This window comes from Oncorhynchus mykiss, chromosome 16 (assembly GCF_057628025.1).
Source record: "Oncorhynchus mykiss isolate SJ-2025 chromosome 16, ASM5762802v1, whole genome shotgun sequence".
NCBI lineage: Eukaryota > Metazoa > Chordata > Actinopteri > Salmoniformes > Salmonidae > Oncorhynchus > Oncorhynchus mykiss.
This window is the reverse complement of record NC_143037.1, coordinates 36,184,001-36,190,000: the sequence shown is the minus strand read 5'-3', so window position 1 is coordinate 36,190,000 and position 6,000 is coordinate 36,184,001. Positions and strand designations below refer to the sequence as shown.

Sequence of the window (6,000 nt, the reverse complement as noted above, 5' to 3'; positions counted from 1 at the left end):
CTGCCCGCCTGTCCAACATCACTACTCTGGACGGCTCTGACTTAGAATACGTGGACAACTACAAATACCCAGGTGTCTGGTTAGACTGTAAACTCTCCTTCCAGACCCACATCAAACATCTCCAATCCAAAGTTAAATCTAGAATTGGCTTCCTATTTCGCAACCAAGCATCCTTCACTCATGCTGCCAAACATACCCTTGTAAAACTGACCATCCTACCGATCCTCGACTTCGGCGATGTCATTTACAAAATAGCCTCCAAATACCCTACTCAATAAATTAGATGCAGTCTATCACAGTGCCATCTGCTTTGTCACCAAAGCCCCATATACTACCCACCACTGCGACCTGTACGCTCTCGTTGGCTGGCCCTCGCTTCATACTCGTCGCCAAACCCACTGGCTCCAGGTCATCTACAAGATCCTGCTAGGTAAAGTCCCCCCTTATCTCAGCTCGCTGGTCACCATAGCAGCACCCACCTCTAGCACGTGCTCCAGCAGGAATATCTCTCTGGTCACCCCCAAAACCAATTCTTCCTTTGGCCGCCTCTCCTTACAGTTCTCTGCTGCCAATGACTGGAACGAACTACAAAAATCTCTGAAACTGGAAACACTTATCTCCCTCACTAGCTTTAAGCACCAGCTGTCAGAGCAGCTCACAGATTACTGCACCTGTACATAGCCCATCTATAATTTAGCCCAAACAACAACCTCTCCCCCTACTGTATTTATTTATTTTGCTCCTTTGCACCCCATTATTTCTATCTCCAGTAGAAATAATTAATTCCAGTGTTTTACTTGCTATATTGTATTTACTTCGCCACCATGGCCTGTTTTTGCCTTTACCTCCCTTATCTCACCTCATTTGCTCACATATTATAAAGACTTATTTTTCTACTGTATTATTGACTGTATGTTTGTTTTACTCCATGTGTAACTCTGTGTTGTTGTATGTGTCGAACTGCTTTGCTTTATCTTGGCCAGGTCGCAATTGTAAATGAGAACTTGTTCTCAACTTGCCTACCTTGTTAAATAAAGGTGAAATACATTTTTTAAAAGTCTCACTGTCAATGTATGGTTGCACTTGGCAACCAACCGTGGATACTCAACCAGATCTAGTTATTACATAAGCAGGTACACCCTCAATTGTAATATTTAGTTTTTTTTGTATAATTGTATTTATTTATTTATTTGCAGCCTCTGTCCCAGACCACCATTTGCTGTAATTAAATGGTTTTGGTGCTCTGCTATTGAGTGATATTTAATGGTCTTAAATGGTTTTGGTGCTCTGCTATGGAGTGATATTTAATGGTCTTAAATGGTTTTGGTGCTCTGCTATTGAGTAGTATTTAATGGTCTTGGCCAAGAAGGTGATGATCAATAATGTCCATATCCAGGAGAATGAGAATATCAATGCGGTATAATGTGCTTCCCCAAATGTCTGTCTGTAGTCTTTTTTTTGGCAAAGAGCTGTTTTCTAGTCTTGTAATTATGTCTATGTATTAGTTTGCTAATATTAGTGAATTTTGTTCACGTGTTCATGCTCATATCATGTTTTGTGTTTTGAATTTGTCTAGTTCAATAATGTTTTACAGTTGAAGTCTGAAGTTTACATACACTTAGGTTGGAGTCATTAAAACGTGTTTTTCAATCACTCCACAAGTTTCTTGTAATTAACAAACTATAGTTTTGGCAAGTTGGTTAGGACATCTACTTTCTGCAAGACACAAGTCATTTTTCCAACAATTGTTCAGACAGATTATTTCAATTATTATTCACTGTATCACAATTCCAGTGGATCAGAAGTTTACATACTCTAAGTTGCCAGTGCCTTTAAACAGTTTGGAAAATTCCACGAAATTATGTCATGGCTTTAGAAGCTTCTGATAGGATAATTGACATCATTTGAGTCAATTGGAGGTGTACCTGTGGATGTATTTTAAGGCCTACCTTCAAACTCAGTGCTTCTTTCCTTGACATCATGGGAAAATCAAAAGAAATCAGCTAAGACCTCAGAAAAAAAAATTGTAGTCCTCCACAAGTCTGGTTCATTCTTGGGAGCAATTTCCAAACGCCTGAAGGTACCACATTTATCTGTACAAACAATAGTACGCAAGTATAAACACCATGGGACCACTGAAAGGCCGCACAGCAAGGAAGAAGCCACTGCTCCAAAACCGCCATAAAAAAAAGCCAGACTACGGTTTGCAACTGCACATGGGGACAAAGATCATACTTTTTGAAGAAATGTTCTCTGGTCTGATGAAACAAAACTAGAACTGTTTGGCCGTAATGACCATCGTTATGTTTGGAGGAAAAAGGGGGAGGCTTGCAAGCCGAAGAACACCATCCCAACCGTGAAGCACGGGGGTGGCAGCATCATGTTGTGGGGGTGCTTTGCTGCAGGAGGTACGGGTGCATTTCACAAAATAGATGGCAATGACCCCAAGCATACTTCCAAAGTTGTGGCAAAATGGCTTAAGGACAACAAAGTCAAGGTACTGGAGTGGCCATCACAAAGCCCTGGCCTCCAATCCTATAGAAAATGTGTGGGCAGAACTGAAAAAGCGTGTGCGAGCAAGGAGGCCGACAAACCTGACTCAGTTACACCTGCTCTGTCAGGTGGAATGGGCCAAAATTCACCCAACATATTGTGGGAAGCTTGTGGAAGGCTACCTGAAATGTTTGACCCAAGTTAAACAATTTAAAGGCAATGCTACCAAATACTAATTGAGTGTATGTACACTTCTGACCCATTTGGGAATGTGATGAAAGAAATAAAAGCTGAAATAAATAATTCTCTCTACTATTATTCTGACATTTCACATTCTTAAAATAGTGGTGATCCTAACTGACCTAAAACATGGAATTTTTACCCAGATTAAATGTCAGGAATTGTGAAAAACAGAGTTTAAATGTATTTGGATAAGGTGTATGTAGATTTCTGACTTCAACTGTGTGTATATATATATATATATATATATATATATTTTTTTTTTCTAATAACCCGTTTCCGCTTTATCATTATGGGGTATTGTGGAAACCTAGCTACTGATGTCAATTCACTGTAAAATTCTGTCTACAGCTTTCTGCTGTTATTTGTTCTAAATTTCCCCCAAATTGGGAATAAATGTCTGCCTAGTAGTTCGAGGCTTATGCTCGAGTGAGCAGTCGTGATTAAAATGGCTTCCCTTGATGATCGAGGATGCGACTTTGACATGATAAGGATAGGCGGGACTCTACCTTTGGACTAGACTGAGGGCAAAGGAAGTCTTCCAAAGCCTTTGAAAGTCTCAGACTGTTTAGAATGACTGTATTGGTCTGAATACATCATGTTTTCTTTTGGTTTCACTTTGCTATCCAATGATTTGTTGCAGATGTACATTGAAATACAGTGCGGGCTATCTAAACTATATGAAATATGTGTATAGAAGATGCAATTGGCTATTTCATTGAATTCTTTGTTTTAGGAATTAAGCTATGCAGCATTACAACATATGATTCTAAACCGTTGTAGCTGATGTTCTTATCCAAAGTGACTCACTGTCGTCAAATCACAGCTTTAGCTTTGGAGCGGAAGCAATATGTTAAGGAAGTTTGATGGAGAACTTTAACTTTGCTGTGAGGTAGTTGAATACACAGGAACATTGTTAGCAGACCTTTTGAAGAGAGAAAATGGTAGCTGTGTGTTAGTCAGTGGAGGAGTGAGCTGCACCTCCACACTGGCACTGTGCTCTCTTCACCTCTCCCTCTCCCACGCCCATCACCCTCTCCTCTGCTCACTCTCTTTTCACAAACAGGCCTAGTTTCTTGTCCAGGGCAGCATTTTTTTCTCTTCTCACACAGTGGAGAATACTGTCTGTAGCTCTTTCCCTCTATTTTTGGCTATCTTTCTCTTTATCTGTCTATCCCACGCTTTGTCATTCTCCCCCTTTCTCTGTCTGTAAGGACTGAATAGGATTCTGCGGAGGCCCATGCAGTAGCCTCTACTGTCCGGTCTCTCCTTGGTGATTGCTACAATGAAGTGACTCGGAAACTGGATCAAGAGCGAACACCGCCCCAAGCAGCAGTAGGGGATGTGCAGTAGACAACCATCTCAAAATAGACAGGCAGCCAGGCGGGGAGACACACAGTCCTCGGTTATCCCTGCGTGTGGGACCCTCAACACAAATCTGAGAGGTCAGAAAGATATTATTTCAGCTGCTAAGAGGTGATTTGGTCTCAAACACAAACACATTGAGAACATTTGAAACAGCAATAATCCAGCTGCTCTATATTTGGTTAAGCAGGAATCCATTATATAAGCCACCCCCCAAAGAGCCTATTGAATATTAATGGACCCTTACATCTGGTGGGGAGTAGCCCAACTGAGCAGACGTGTGCTTTGATCTTAGAAAGAAAAATCTAAATGGGCTGATATCAGGAGCCTGTATTTTAAGTGTCTCCGAGTATGAGTGCTGATCTGGGATCAGTTTTGACTTTTAAATGAGAATGAATAATAGGGCAGACCTGATCCTAGATCAGCACTCCTACTCTGAGACGCTTTATGAATACATGCCCTGATGTATGAAGTGAGCAAAGGAACGGAGAAGGTTAAATCGCTTAGTAAGGCTACAGTGTATCTCTAATGCAATCTCACTCTCTTCAACAAAGCAGCCTATCACTGTGATTGTCACACCAATCGAAGACACTCCAGAGTGTTCCTGTGATTACCTTTGAAACTCTGATAGATCGTCTAACTCCGACACCCAACAAGGACAAAATTACGCGAAAGAGGAACAATTCAGACTAAGTATGTTTTAGGTTCAAGACAAGGCATGTGAACTGTCTCTTCCATGCACCAGGAGCAGAGTAGGGCAACCCATAGTTAGATATGTATTTTATATGGTTGGGTAGTGTTGAAGGAAAGTATTCAGACCCCTTGACTTTTTCTACATTTTGTTACATTACAGCCTTATTCTAAAATTGATTAAATAAAAATTTTCTCATCAATCTATACACAATACCCCATAATGACGAAGCTAAAACAGGTTTTTAGAAATGTTTGTATTCAGTACCCTTTACTCAGTACTTTGTTGAAGCAGCTATTACAGCATCGAGTCTTCTTGGGTATGATGCTACAAGCTTAGCACACCTGTATTTGGGCAGTTTCTCCCATTCTTCTCAAGCTCTGTCAGGTTGATGGGGAGCGTTGCTGCACAGCTATTTTCAGGTATCTCCAGAGATGTTAGATCACGTTTAAGTCCGGGCTCTGGCTGGGCCACTCAAGGACATTCAGAGACTTGTCCCGAAGCCACTCCTGCATTGTCTTGGCTGTGTGCTTAGGGTCGTTGTCCTGTTGGAAGGTGAACCGCCCCAGTCTGAGGTCCTGAGAGCTCTGGAGCAGGTTTTCATCAAGGCTCTCTGTACTTTGGGCAGATCCTTCGATCCTGACTAATCTCTCTGCTTGCTGCAGAAAAACATCCCCACAGCATGATTCTGCCACCACCATGCTTCACCGTAGGAATGGTGCCAGGTTTCCTCCAAACGTGACGCTTGGCATTCAGGCCAAAGAGTTCTATCTTGGTTTCATCAGAACAGAGAATTTTATTTCTCATCGTCTGAGAGTCTTTAGGTGCCTTTTGTCAAATTCCAAGCGGGCTGTCATATGCCTTTTACCGAGGAGTGGCTTCCATCTGGCAACTCTACCATAAAGGCCTGATTGGTGGAGTGCTGCAGAGATGGTAGTTCTTCTGGAAGGTTCTCCCATCTCTACAGAGGAACTCTGGAGCTCTGTCAGAGTGACCATGGGGTTCTTGGTCACCTCCCTGACCAAGGCCCTTCTCCCCCGATTACTCAGTTTTGCCGGGTGACCAGCTCTAGGAAGAGGTACTTCCAAACTTCCATTTAATCATAATGGAGGCCACTGTGTCCAATCAATTGAATTTAACCTTTCTGATCTCCCCATCCCGGATCCGGGATCGTGAATACAGACTCAAGCTCATTACCATAACGCAACGTT

At 42.0% G+C, this 6,000-nt stretch overlaps 1 protein-coding gene across 3 annotated transcripts in view; it reads left to right on the top strand.

The window, feature by feature from the left end:
• Positions 1–6,000, top strand: part of LOC110491852 (protein kinase C, zeta) — a 153,405-nt gene that overhangs the window by 38,524 nt on the left and 108,881 nt on the right. The gene's annotated exons all lie outside the window — the stretch shown is intronic.